This window comes from Aethalodelphis obliquidens, unplaced genomic scaffold (genome assembly GCF_003676395.1).
Source record: "Aethalodelphis obliquidens isolate GAN/ISIS:26980383/991018 unplaced genomic scaffold, ASM367639v1 scaffold1, whole genome shotgun sequence".
NCBI classification, from domain to species: domain Eukaryota; kingdom Metazoa; phylum Chordata; class Mammalia; order Artiodactyla; family Delphinidae; genus Aethalodelphis; species Aethalodelphis obliquidens.
Window position 1 is genome coordinate 57,156,906 of NW_020837945.1, and position 16,262 is coordinate 57,173,167.

A 16,262-nucleotide genomic window follows, 5' to 3' on the forward strand; every position below is an offset into this window, starting at 1 on the left:
ACTGAAAGCATTTCCACTAAGATTAGGAACAAGACAAGGTTGCCCACTCTCACCACTCTTACTCTACATAGTTTTGGAAGTTTTAGCCACAGCAATCAGAGAAGAAAAGGAAATAAAAGGAATCCAAATCAGAAAAGAAGAAGTAAAGCTGTCACTGTTTGAAGATGACATGATACTATACATAGAGAATCCTAAAGATGCTACCACAAAACTACTAGAGCTAATCAATGAATTTGGTAAAGTAGCAGGATACAAAATTAATACACAGAAATCTCTGGCATTCCTATACACTAATGATGAAAAATCTGAAAGTGAAATCAATAAAACACTCCCATTTACCACTGCAACATAAAGAATAAAATATCTAGGAATAAACCTACCTAAGGAGACAAAAGACCTGTATGCAGAAAATTATAAGACACTGATGAAAGAAATTAAAGATGATACAAATAGATGGAGAGATATACCATGTTCTTGGATTGGAAGAATCAACGTTGTGAAAATGACTCTACTACCCAAAGCAGTCTATAGATTCAATTCAATCCCTATCAAACCACCATTGGCATTTTTCACAGAACTAGAACAAAAAATTTCGCAATTTGTATGGAAACACAAAAGACCCCGAATAGCCAAAGCAATCTTGAGAACGAAAAAAGGAGCTGGAGGAATCAGGCTCCCTGACTTCAGACTATAGTACAAAGCTACAGTAATCAAGACAGTACGGTACTGGCACAAAAACAGAAAGACAGATCAATGGAACAGGATAGAAAGCCCAGAGATAAACCCACGCACATATGGTCACCTTATCTTTGATAAAGGTGGCAGGAATGTACAGTGGAGAAAGGACAGCCTCTTCAATAAGTGGTGCTGGGAAAACTGGACAGGTACATGTAAAAGTATGAGATTAGATCACTCCCTAACACCATATACAAAAATAAGCTAAAAATGGATTAAAGACCTAAATGTAAGGCCAGACACTATCAAACTGTTAGAGGAAAACATAGGCCGAACACTCTATGACATAAATCACAGCAAGATCCTTTTTGACCCACCTCCTAGAGAAATGGAAATAAAAACAAAAATAAACAAATGGGACCTAATGAAACTTCAAAGCTTTTGCACAGCAAAGGAAACCATAAACAAGACCAAAAGACAACCCTCAGAATGGGAGAAAATATTTGCAAATGAAGCAACTGACAAAGGATTAATATCCAAAATTTATAAGCAGCTCTTGCAGCTCAATAACAAAAAAACAAACAACCCAATCCAAAAATGGGCAGGAGACCTAAATAGATATTTCTCCAAAGAAGATATACAGACTGCCAACAAACACATGAAAGAATGCTCAACATCATTAATCATTAGAGAAATGCAAATCAAAACTACAATGAGATATCATCTCACACCAGTCAGAATGGCCATCATCAAAAAATCTAGAAACAATAAATGCTGGAGAGGGTGTGGAGAAAAGGGAACCCTCTTGCACTGTTGGTGGGAATGTGAATTGGTTCAGCCACTATGGAGAACAGTATGGAGGTTCCTTAAAAAACTACAAATAGAACTACCATATGACCCAGCAATCCTACTACTGGGCATATACCCTGAGAAAACCATAATTCAAAAAGAGTCATGTACCAAAATGTTCACTGCAGCTCTATTTACGATAGCCCAGAGATGGAAACAACCTAAGTGCCCATCATCGGATGAATGGATAAAGAAGATGTGGCACATATATACAATGGAATATTACTCAGCCATAAAAAGAAACGAAATTGAACTATTTGTAATGAGGTGGATAGACCTAGAGTCTGTCATACAGAGTGAAGTAAGTCAGAAAGAAAAAGACAAATACCGTATGCTAACACATATATATGGAATTTAAGAAGAGAAAAAAATGTCATGAAGAACCTAGGGGTAAGACAGGAATAAAGACACAGACCTACTGGAGAACAGACTTGAAGATATGGGGAGGGGGAAGGGTGAGCTGTGACAGGGCGAGAGAGAGTCATGGACATATACATACTAACAAACGTAAGGTAGATAGCTAGTGGGAAGCAGCCGCATGGCACAGGGACATCGGCCCAGTGCTTTGTGACCGCCTGGAGGGGTGGGATAGGGAGGGTGGGAGGGAGGGAGACACAAGAGGGAAGAGATATGGGAACATATGTATATGTATAACTGATTCACTTTGTTATAAAGCAGAAACTAACACACCATTGTAAAGCAATTATACCCCAATAAAGATGTTAAAAAAAAAAAAAGAAACAGTTATGTATCCTCCAAATTCTCCCTTCCCATCCTGACTGCCATGTATAGAATAGGCAATCAATAAATATTGGTTGAATTAATAAATGAATAAATTTAACCAGGACACGTTGCTCTTAATATATCAATAGCTTGCTCTTGATGTGTAATCTTCTCCATGTAGTAAATTTAAAACTCTTCTGATTATAAAATAATAATATTCATCATAGATAACCTTGAATATGCACAAGAAAAAGTAACCAAGATGCTACCACTTAGAGATAACTACTATTAATCTTTTTGTTGCCGTGGTTTTTTTGTGAACAAATTTGGAGTATATGTTCATATTTTAGAAACACTTTTTTCATCTAATACATCATGAGTTTTGTTTTGTGTCACTGAGGAAATTTCTAACGGCTTCTATTTCTTTATTAGCTATATTGTATTAAATTATTTTATAGTACTTCATTTTGGATTAGTAAATATTTAATTTATGGACTGAATTGTTTCCCTTCCCAATACATGTGTTGAATCCCTAACCACCAGTATCTCAGAAGGTGACTGTATTTGGAGATAGGGTCTTTAAAAAGGTAACTAAATGGGATCCTTAGTGTGGACCCTAATTCAATATGACTTCGTAATCTTATAAAAAGTAGAAATTAGGACACAGACAACAGAGACAGTGGGGTGACCATGTGAGGACATAGCCAGAAGGCAGCATCTGCAGATCTGCAAGTCAGTGAGAGAGAGAGGCCTCAGAAGAAACCAAACCGGATGACACCTTGATCTTGGACTTCTAGCTTCTGGAATTGTGAGAATATACATTTCTGTTTTATAAGCCACTCAGTCTGTGATCTTTTCTTATGGCAGCCCTAGTAAACTAATATGCTTTATTTCCAATTTTTAATTTTCGTAAATAATGCTATTGTTTCAAAAAAAATCTTTGTGCACATCTCTGATTATTTTCTCACATAAAAGTTTTACAAAAAATTGTTTTAAAATTTTTATGGAAAAGCCTTTAATATACATTTTCAAATGGTCTCATTAAAAGTTATATTTTGAACCATGCAAAAATTTTACCAACTCAATAAACAAAGAAAAAAACATATCACCCTGTGTTTAATTTTGCATTTTTTCAAATTCAAGTGAAGTAGAACGTTTTTCAAATGGTCATTGGCCATTGTTTTTGTGGTATTGTGATGTGCAAACTTTATAGTCTTAATGCACATGTAAGTACACAGTGATTAGTTTTGCATGTATTCGAACATATATATTTACATATGATAAGTGTTCTCTGCCCTTGCTTTTATCAGTCATTACTTCGATATTTATTTGCATGGTACAGTTAGTTGCATGGTATAACATTATTCTGTATGACTACATCTCAATTATTTACCTATTCTCTTATCAATGGATTTTTCGATTATTTGTTTTTTTTATTACCAACATAATTGCTATGAGCATATTTGTATCTTTGCACCTTGGACAAAATTTTGCTATGATATGTGTCAATAAATGAAGTTACTGCCTTTACTAGTTGGAAGGAACAGTGTAATATAATGGTTAAGAGGATGAACTCTGAAGCCAAACTGCCTAGATTCAATGCTGTTTGTACCAGTAATGGGCTTTTGATGTTGGCCAAGTTACCCAAACTCTCTATGTCAATTCCCTCATATATAAAGTGATAAAAATTACAGTATGTACCTCACAGCTATAAGGATAAAATGAAATAGTATTTGTAAATTTAGGAAAATAACTGGAACATAGTAAACACTCCACAATGTTCACTGTATTTCCAACAATATAAGATAATAATAAATTATTTTCCAAAGTGGTCATATGAATTGATACTTCCACTAGTGGCACATATGAGTTCATGCACTTGATGTTGTGGGCTTTAGTCCAAGATAAATGGAAATAGCTATAATTTTCACTGTCACTGTTATACATTTTTCAAGTGTATTCATTTATCTCAGTTTAGTCATTCTCCTTTCAAAAAACTTTTAGGGCTTCCCTGGTGGCACAGTGGTTGAGAATCTGCCTGCTAATGCAGGGGACACAGGTTCGAGCCCTGGTCTGGGAGGATCCCACATGCCGCGGAGCAACTAGGCCTGTGAGCCACAACTACTGAGCCTGTGCGTCTGGAGCTTGTACTCCGCAACAAGAGAGGCCGCGTTAGTGAGAGGCCAGCGCACTGCGATGAAGAGTGGCCCCCGCTTGCCACAACTAGAGAAAGCCCTCGCATAGAAACGAAGACCCAACACAGCAAAGATAAACAAATAAGAAAAAAAAAAACTTTTAGATTGTTCTCAATCTAATCTTGCTATTACAAACATCACTGCTTTGAATATTTTTGTATGTGACTCTTGGTGTCTGTTGGCAAACGTTTCCCCCGGTTCATGCAAAATGTAGGTTATCTCAAAGATAAGAATGTATACAATATTTGAGAGTGAATCAATTACAGAGCCCTAGATGATGTATCTATGTCTAAGGTTTAGATTCTAATGTCCAATTCTCAAAGATTTCTAGAATTTTTTTCTCCCAAGCAGTCCTAATATGTAGTCTATTCCCAAGATATAAAAGCTGATTAGTTTTCTCTACTTGGAATGGATTCAGTTGTGGCTGTATTTCTGGAAAGGAATGGAGAGTTTAAGAGAACTTCAGAAATGGAGTAATAAGTGCCATAGCATACCCAGAGACTATATATCATATATAAATAAATATATTTAATACCCTCAGGATTTCAGAGCTGTATCTGCCCTCCACCAGCCATAGTTTCTCACCATTGGACAGCAGCAGGAATCATCATGGAATAAAGGAAACATTCCAAGGTTATTCCAGAATGTGCAGGTGAGGCACATGCAGCCTCTGAGACTAAGAAAAAAAGTGTCTTCTGCCTTCCCTTTTTGCTGAGATGACATCAATCATCCTCAATTTCTTGCCCTCTTATTTAGTCACTTCTTTAGTATTCATCTCTACTAACGTGTCACCACAGCCTGTCATTACAATCAAAGGATAAAATCAAACATAAAATGTGAATAGAGGCTACATTAAAAAATTATCTGTTTGCTCGTCACAGAACCACTGGCAGCTGCCTTAATTCACAGTTGGCTCCATCATCTTATTTGCCCTTCCTCAGGCTGGGGCTCTCATCCTTCCTTCTGCAATGGCCAGAGTCATTGGTTTCATCCACCTTGTCAGCTGCAAGGTGGGAAAAAACATTAATGGGTACAAATGACCTTTTAAGTAATCACTGACCCCAGAAAAACAAGATGGTAGGAGTCTCCACTGGATTAGATTATAGTATGTCTTTCAAATTAATTCAGATCTAGAGTCCTAGGTCTTGAAATAAAGACAGAATGAAAGTGTCAAACATTGTGTTTTTACAAATATGATGAAAATGACACACAAAGTTAGTGCTGGTTTACAAACTATTTGAGCTCAGGGCTTCAAATTCCTCGTAGTTATAGTGCTAAAAGTTGTTTTAAAGAAGCACAATGGTTCATGTTAACATGGCTAAAACAAGATGGAAAAGTGAAATGAGCACTGGAAATGAAGTCAAGAGGCATCACTGGTCTTTTACAGGCTGTGTTACTTTGTGCAAGCCACTAAATTCTCTGACTTTATATTCTTACTTTGGTAAGAATAAACATGGAATTCAATAATTATTTTCACTCAATAACCTGAATAGTTGTCTCCTTGATCCATGTAGGAAGGCAAATGGGCAGAAGTCTGGGATGTTCCTCTCCATGTTAACCAGAGTTACTTTGATCTGTTTCATATACTGGATTAGACAATCTCTGAGGTGCTTTGCATGGTCTCTGAATCAACTTAGAAAACTACAACTGTTGTTCTCAACCCTGGCTGCAATTAGAATCTTCTTGGGAACTATAACAATCCCAGTACCTGGAACACATCCTCAGAGACTGACTTAATTGGCCATGGTAGGGACATGCCAGCAATAATATTTAAAAGCTCTCCAGGAGATTCTCTGCAACTAGGGTCAAGAAACCCTGCTCTCAGGGTTTATGAATACATGACTGGATTGGGACTCCTGCTTTGTCCATTTACATTAGTCCACATGCCAAACACCCAAAACCTTTCAGTCGGCAAGAAATTAGGCAGCAGACTTGAAAGAAATTGAATAAATATTTCCTCTTTTTATTAATCTCTCTGGCTAGACTTTTCATGGAGATGGATTGTTATGAGTCTGAGCAGCAACTGGTGTGTTCCTAGGCCACTGAGATGATGAGCAGGGGAGAGTCTGGGAAAAGCTAGACTAGGATGAATAGATTCAGTGAACCTCAGTGCATTTATAGGAAACTTGGTAAGCCTTTCAGAAAGCCAGCAGACTTCCTAAATCAATATCCTAGGGCAGGGTTTCAGCAATAACCATGCCAATCTTTCCTACTGTGTATGGGTGAAGCAGCAAGAATCCATGAATTAGTGACAGTTCCATTCTCATTCAATATACACCTAACCTGTCCCTGGTTCAACAGTTGTGGCTACTCAGCTGACTCCTGTTGACTCTTCTCAGCTCCAAACTTTGTGGCCTAGAAAATCTGTCCTTCCTACATACATAGCAACTCAGTACCCGATTCATTAGCTCTACTAACATTCTTCCCAAGACATGGGATCATTCTACATTTCATGTTTTACAGAGATGCTTTTGTAAAATTTGCATCAGAGAGCTGTATTAATTCCATTTCTATTGCCAAAAATGCAAAAATTTATTAATCTATTTTAAACACAAGTGAGAAAAACTATTAAACTTTCTTTGTAATATGAATGTACCTATTATGAACATAAGCTTGATTAAATGAAAAGTTAACTTTTATTACAATACGGCAGCATACTGATAAGTGATAAATGGGGATAATAGTTTATTATTAATATGTATGACAATGCAGTAATTATTCATAACCTTAGGTATACAGTCTGAAAAATAGCTTAATAAAAGTAGACAGATGATAGCTAGAGATAGATACTCATAAATCAGGGAGAGTATGAAAATGGCCTATGAAATCATTAAAAATGAATAGTCTAGGAATGGCAAAGAACAGAGTTATACCAGACACCAGTGCATCCATCCTTATTTTAATTCAGAAGCTACCTTAGGCAAGGGGATGATTGGTCCTGGTTCAAGGCTGCTAAGTACAATGTCAAGTTTTAAATACTTAACATGCAAATGCTCAGATTTTAGGGTAAATGGTTGAGAGTAGAGGAAAAGATGGTCTCTCCTCTTTGTTTGAGAAAATAAGTGATAAAAAAGAAACCATTAAGATGTAATAACTAAATACAGTAATAATAGGGGCTATCATTTAAAATCACTACGTGCCTGCCACTAATAGATATAATAGATGTTTTATATATTTGATCTCATTGAATCATGCAAGATGTATATTATTACCTTGTGTTACAGGTGAAGAAACTGCCTCTTAAATATTAAATAACTAGCCCAATCCATATACCTCCTAAATAACAGAGGTAAATTCAAACCCAGGTCTCTCTGTTTTAGTTCTCTGTGAGTGTCAGTGGATATAATTATTAGGATGCATAGCAACTGACATATGAAGCCAGGAACTATTTTGACTAAAGCATTGGTAAAACATCTTGGGGAAAATAAGCCATTTATTAGCTATTTTCTGTGTCAGTCCCTATTTCCTCATTTCCAAAATGAATAACCGCACCTTCCTGGAAGCAAGTTCATGCTCATTTAATGAGATTCCCATAGCCCCCATTCCATGAATAGCACCTTTATTCACCCAGCTAGATACCTGAAAGTCAACCTGACCTCACACCCATGTCTGATTTGGCCAAGTCTAATTGTTTCCAATTCTAAATAGCTCTCATATCCCTCTCTTAATTTCTATCTCACTTACATACATTAGTTCAAAGACATATCAGTTCTCACCTGGATTATTCTCACTATTCTTTAATCCATTATTTTCATTGCTATGAGAAAGATCTGTCTCAAAGGCTAATTTGATCACTTTTCCATGATTCTGCAATCAGGCATATACTATAGTTCAACAACTTCATCCCTATGGTATACCCAACAGAAATGCATACATGTTCACCAAATGGCATATACTAGAATGTTCATAACAATTCTATACAAAATAGTAAAAATTAGAGACCACCTAACTGCCTGCCTTTGGAATGGATAAAAACATTGTGGCATATTTACACAATGAAATATCATATAGCAATGAGGACAAAAAAACTGAACTACATACAAGTAAAATGTCTGTATGTACAAACATTTTAAAAAGTCAAAAACATGCAAAACTAAGCTATGCTTTTAGAAGTAGGACCAAGTTTACTCATGGAGCTGGGGATAGCATCTGGAAGGGGGTGCTGGTAATGTCCCATTTTTCTGTCTAGGTCTTGGTTACATGTGTGTGTTCATATGAATATTTATAAAGAGTATTAACACTTATGATATGTTCACTTTTCTTTTATGTGTGTTATATGTCAATAAAAAGTAAAACAAAAAAGAAAAGAACAAACAACCTTCAATCATTCTCCAATGCCTTTCAACTCTTGCTTCTCTCCTACATATATCTGTATTAGTCAGGATTCTCCAGAGAAACAGAACCATTCAAGTCCAAAGGTGGGTTAAGGAAGAATTCCCTCTTCTTCAAGGGAGGTCAGTCTTTTTCTATTAAGGCCTTCAGTTGATTGGATGAGGCTCACCCACATAATTAAAGGGAATCTGTTTTACTCAGTCTGCTGATTTAAATGTTAATCTCATTTTTAAAATACCTTCACAGACACATCTAGAATAACACTTGATCAAGAATCTGGTTACTGTGGCCTAGTCAAATTGACACATAAAATTAACCATCACAGTACTCTCTTATAAGCCATATTGAATTACTTAGCGTTCCTCAAATGTACCCATGTCTGTAATATCTTTTTACTAGCACATCTTTATCCGCCTTCGTCCTCAAACCTTTGCTTTATCACTTTCCCACTCTCCTTTTCTGCGTCATTTACTCCCATTCATTCTTCAAGCCACAGTTCAGGCATTACTTCCTTTGAAAATCCTTCCTGAACCTCCACCTTTTTAGTCTTACCGCTGCCATAAAACTTAACCACCGCACCCCAGTATCATATTGATTGGTCTAGTTCTCTCCCTATCTCTCTAAAGCACTGAGTTTCACTGAGACCAATTCAGCACATATTTAAAATCAGAGGCATCTGGGGTGGTTACCTTGGGGTCCAATGTGCTATGCAGACACTGAAGATGATGAGATCTGGTTAAATGAAGGAATGAGTGAGGGAATGTACAAATAGGATTCACACCTTCTAATACAGATTTCCTAGACACTACTGTTGCTATACCGAGCTTTGGCCCCACTGCCTCCCCTTCCTCACTCTAGCCATTTTTGTCTCACAGCAAATGTCTGAGGTCATCTCCATACAATACCAAAACCATCACTTGGTTCAGTTGTCAGTAAAATCAAACAAAAATAGTCTGATCACTTGCTTTTAAGATGACCATATTGATTGTTACTGAGTTAACAGCCTAGGGTACTCAAAATAATTGATTACACCACTGAAGCCTCAATGTAAACTTCTAATTACTCTAACACATACCATCCAGTTAAATTGGGAAGTAATTGGTATAAGTTCACATTAGTGGAGTTTTTTATATACAAGATGGGATTATGTCACAGGTAAAGAATAGGTAGATCAATCACCTTCTCAGGGATTCTTTTTTTTCAGAAGCAGTGGTAACTATTGGTTTGTACTCTGTTCCTCACTATTTCTGAGCAATATTAAACTGGTTTAGGTCTTCTTGTCCCTCTCCCAGCACCTCATTAGTAAATCTTTTTTTGTATTTAATACAAAATGTAGCCCATAGGCATTAATGAAGACTCATTCAAAAAGTCACAAGGTCATATTTAATAAGAAAATTCTTTTATAGATCATTGCTTCATGCCAAGTTATGCTCTGTTCTGAAAATGCCCAAACTGAAGAAAATAGTCATTTGCTTGCTGAATAAAGTTAATATTTCACTGCTTAAAAATGTAGCTTGTTAACAATTTTGGAATCCATTTCCTTTTATAAATTAAACTTTCCCAAAGTCCAAGAAAGTGTTTACCCAAAAAGGGAAATCCATACTCAAACATCTTTAATGAATGTTGCGTGCTATGATGTATCAACTTGACTAGATTCACAACAAATATGTCTTCTTAAAACCTTTGAAAAGTCTCGCTGTAAGAAAATCTGATCAACCCAGCATTTTCTAAACCTATGTGACCACAGAATTTCCCAATTTTTAAACCAAATAAACCATTGCATTCATTTATTCTCTTTTAAAATTCTATCACTATTATCACTAATGTTCAGTAACTTTTATTAATTGTTATTATTGGCTTACTCCATGCAGAGCACTATCTAGGCATGGAAAATGTGGAGTGGGATAAGACATGACTCCTGAACAGAAGGTGCAATAAATTCTAGAAGAAAGAGAGAAGATACTTAATATTACAAATAAACTGTAAGTTCAAACAGACTTGAGTTTAAACTTCAGCTCAGCCACCTAAGAATTTTGCAACCTTGGACATAATATTTAAACTATTTTTATATCAATGTCTTCATTTGTAAAATGAAGATAAATAATAGTGTGTACTTCAAGTCATTATTTTAGGAATTAGATATTGTGTATAAAACATTTAATACAGTATATGAATCATAGTAAGTGCCCAATAAATGGCACCGATAATGATAGTAAGAAATGAGGAAGAGGACAGGAGCAGAAGGAGGACAATTTGATGGAGGCAAAAAGATAACATAAGAGATTTTGTTAAAAGTCAAATTAATTATGCAATTATTCTGATCAATGGTGGAAAAGATCAACTAAGGTGGATGAAATAAATCAATCAAAAAGAACCAACTTAGAAGTTATGTAGAGATTTGTGGTTTGTATTCATACTTTGCCATATATATCTTTTCTTATTTAAATGCAATGTTAATAATTTTCATTTTCTTTTTTATGCTTATCATTATATAATTTATTATATTGTGTGAGCCTTGAAACAGGCAGATGCTGTGATTTTATTTCTATATTAGAGATGAAACTCCACAGAAGAAAACTGCCAGCTAGAAACAAAGACTCCAGATAAATAGAATCTTCTAGTTCCTGACAAGTTATCATCCATTAGACTTCATTAATTCCAGGATCTAGTCCTAGCCCCAGAATACAAATATGTTACTTTTCTCCTATCTGATTCTCCTATCTATGAACAAAATGGCATGGCTTTCAAATCACATGCTGACAAAATTTGCTTTAAAGCATCACAACTAATTAGCTTTGTAAATAGTAAGAATATTTACAGGGGTGTGCAAATGTCTTCTATAAAGAGCTAGATAGTAAATATTTTAAGCTTTGCAGGCCATATGGTCTCTGTCACAAATACCCAACTCTGCCATTTTAGCACAAGAGCAGACAAAGATACACACACACACACACACACACACACACACACACACACACACACACACACAGAGGCACACCACAAGCCATTATTATTAATATCATTTTAAGCTTTAAAAACTGGTTTAACTGTACATTCCCTTTAATTCTTTTGAGGAATATGTTATTGATATATTGTTGCTCTTTTGAAGTTAATGAGTATTCACTACCTCTATGAATTATTTTCCTTGTTTTAGTTTCACTCATTCTATTTTAATACATATGGGTGTGCTTTTATTATATTCCATTCTTTCTTCAAAAATTTCTTCTTTCCACTCTCTCTCTCTATTCTGCACCTAGGATTCTACTCACATATATGTTGGATCCTTTCACACATTCTAGAGTTGCTGCTTACCTTTTCTTCTGTATTTTCCACCTTTTAATTCCTCTTTGATTTTAATACTTTCTCTGGTCCTGTACTCTCTTCTTTTATATCAAGTATGCAGTTAAATCACTTTTTTAAATCAGTGCCTAATAAGTCTCAGAGATATGTTAACCAAACAAAAAATAAGCTAAATTAATCATGTACTAGCTTGTTGGCATTAGTAGTTGAGGCTACTTTGGGAGAACTGAATATTCAAAGCTTGCAGTTTTCTCATACATAAGACAAATACACTTCACCAGGAAGACAAAAACTCTCAGGAAGAAAGTCCAACAGATTTTCAACATGTAGAAGTGAGTGCACTGAGATAACTGCTGTAGCACTAAACATGGATGCTATGAATTCTCTCTGGGATCTTGGATCCTCAAGTTCTTTCTTCCTTGGAACCTGACTTCCTTCATGGATCTTCAAGAACTTAGTATTTTCCTGTGTCTTATAATATTTATTTCAGCTTTAATAATTTTTCTTGGTGGGAAAGAAAATTTTCAGCCAAAATGACCAGAAGCAGAAGTCAACTAATTCTTCTATTTTTTTAATTTAAAATATGAACAGTGAGATATAAGCTCCAGAACACTAGAGATGAGTCCATGATGACTTCTAGTAACTAGTCCTACAAAATACTAGGTTTGAAGCTCAACAAAAATGAACACTTGGGGGAAATTCTCAAATATTTGGAAACCAAATAGCACACTACTACATAAGCCATGAGTTAAGGAAGAAATCAAAAGAGACACTAGAAAGTGTTTTGGGTTAAATGAGAATGAAAATAAATTAAAATTTGTGGAATTTAGTTAAAGCATTGTTTAGAGGGATAATATAGCACTAAATGACTATATTAGAAAAGAAGAAAGATCTCAAGCCAGTTCTTAGCTTCTACTTTAAAAATTAGAAAAGAAAATTAAAAATTTTTAAAAAGCAGAAGAAACACCAGAAAATAAATCAATGAAATAGAAAGCAGAAAAACAATAAAGAATACCAATAAAATGAAAAAACTAGTTCCTTAAGAAGATCAATAAAATTGATAAATCCTCAGTCAGACTAATTGAAAAGAAAAAAAGATATATATGTCCAATATCAGGAACGAGAGAAGTGACATCGCTAGATTCTATATATATTAAAAACAAAGTCAGAAAATAACATAAACAAGTTTATGCTCATAAATTTGGCAACTTATAAATAGAAAAATTCTTTGAAATACACAAATCCAAAAATAAACCAAATAAGAGATTACTACAAGCAACTATAATGCCAATAAAATGAACAACCTGGAAGAAATGGACAAATTCGTAGAAATGCACAACCTTCCGAGACTGAACCAGGAAGAAATAGAAAATATGAACAGACCAATCACAAGCACTGAAATTGAAACTGTGATTAAAAAACTTCCAACAAACAAAAGCCCAGGACCAGACGGCTTCACAGGTGAATTCTATCAAACATTTAGAGAAGAGTTAACACCTATGCTTCTCAAACTCTTCCAAAATATAGCAGAGGGAGGAACACTCCCAAACTCATTCTATGGGGCCACGATCACTCTGATACCAAAACCAGACAAACATATTACAAAAAAAGAAAATTAGAGACCACTGACACTGATGAACATAGATGCAAAAATCCTCAACAAAATACTGGCAATCCGAATCCAACAATACATTAAAAGGATCATACCATGATCAAGTGGGATTCATCCCAGGGATGCAAGGATTCTTCAATATATGCAAGTCAATGTGACACACCATATTAACAAGTTGACGAATAAAAACCATATGATCATCTCAAAAGATGCACAAAAAGCTTTTGACAAAATTCAACACCGATTTATGATAAAAACCCTCCAGAAAGTAGGCATAGAGGGAACTTACCTCAACATAATACAGGCCATATATGACAAGCCCACAGGCAACATCATCTTCAATGGTGAAAAACTGAAACCATTTCCACTAAGATCAGGAACAAGACAAGGTTGTCCACTCTCACCACTATTATTCAACATAGTTTTGGAAGTCTTAGCCACAGCAATCTGAAAAGAAAAAGAAATAAAAGGAATCCAAATCGGAAAAGAAGTTGTCACTGTTTGCAAATGACATGACACTATACATAGAGAATCCTAAAGATGCTACCAGAAAACTACTAGAGCTAATCAATAAATTTGGTAAAGCAGTAGGATACAAAATTAATGCACAGAAATCTCTTGCATTCCTATACACTAATGATGAAAAATCTGAAAGTGAAGTTAAGAAAACATCCCATTTACCATTGCAAGAAAAAGAATAAAATATCTAGGAATAAACCTACCTAAGGAGACAAATGACCTGTATGCAGATAACTATAAGACACTGATGAAAGAAATTAAAGAGGATACAAATAGATGGAGAGATTTACCATGTTCTTGGATTGGAAGAATCAACATTGTGAAAATGACTCTACTACCCCAAGCAATCTACAGATTCAATGAAATCCCTATCAAACTACCACTGGCATTTGTCCCAGAAGTAAGACAAAAAATTTCAGTTTGTATGGAAACACAAAAGACCCCGAATAGCCACAGCAATCTTGAGAAAGAAAAATGGAGCTGGAGGAATCAGGGTCCCTGACTTCAGACTATACTACAAAGCTACAGTAATCAAGACAGTATGGTACTGGCACAAAAACAGAAATACAGATCAATGGAACAGGATAGAAAGCCCAGAGATAAACCCACGCACATATGGTCACCTTGTCTTTGATAAAGGAGGCAAGAATATACAGTGGAGGAAAGACAGCCTCTTCAATAAGTGGTGCTGGGAAAACTGGACAGCTACATGTAAAAGAATGAAATTAGAACACTCCCTAACACCATACACAAAAATAAACTCCAAATGGATTAAAGACCTAAATATAAGGCCAGACACTATCAAACTCTTAGAGGAAAACATAGGCAGAATACTCTATGACATAAATCACAGCAAGATCCTTTTTGACCCATCTGCCACAGAAATGGAAATAAAAACAAAAATAAACAAATGGGACCTAATGAAACTTCAAAGCTTTTGCACAGCAAAGGAAACCATAAACAAGACCAAAAGACAGCCCTCAGAATGGGAGAAAATATTTGCAAATGAAGCAACTGGCAAAGGATTAATCTCCAAAATTTACAAGCAGTTCATGTAGCTCAATAACAAAAAAAACAAACAACCCAATCCAAAAATGGGCAGAAGACCTAAATAGACATTTCTCCAAAGAAGATATACAGATTGCCAACAAACTCATGAAAGAACGCTCAACATCATTAATCATTAGAGAAATGCAAAACAAAACTATAATGAGATATCATCTCACACCGGTCAGAATGGTCATCATCAAAAAATCTACAAAAATAAATGCTGGAGAGGGTGTGGAGAAAAGGGAACCCTCTTGCACTGTTGGTGGGAATGTAAATTGGTATAGCCACTATGGAGAACAGTAAGGAGGTTCCTTAAAAAACTAAAAATAGAACTACCATATGACCCAGCAATCCCACTACTGGGCATATACCCTGAGAAAACCATAATTCAAAAAGAGTCATGTACCACAATGTTCACTGCAGCTCTATTTACACTAGCCAGGTCATGGAAGCAACCTAAGTGTCCATCAACATATGAATGGACAAAGAACATTTGGCACATACATACAATGGAATATTACTCAGCCATAAAATGAAACGAAATTGAGTTATTTGTAGTGAGGTGGATGTCATACAGAGTGAAGTAAGTCAGAAAGAGAAAAACAAATACCGTATGCTAACACATATATATGGAATCTAAAAAACAAAACTAAAATGGTCATGAAGAACCTAAGGGCAAGACAGGAATAAAGACGCAGACCTTCTAGAGGATGGACTTGAGGATATGGGGAGGGGGAAGGGTAAGCTGGGACAAAGTGAGAGAGTGGCATGGACATATATACACTACCAAACGTAAGGTAGATAGCTAGTGGGAAGCAGCCTCAAAGCACAGGGAGATCAGCTCAGTGCTTTCTGACCACCTAGAGGGGTGGGATAGGGAGGGTGGGATGGAGGGAGATGCAAGAGGGAAGAGATATGGGGATATATGTATATGTATAACTGATTTACTTTGTTATAAAGCAGAAACTAACATACCATTGTAAAGCAATTATATTCTAATAAAGATG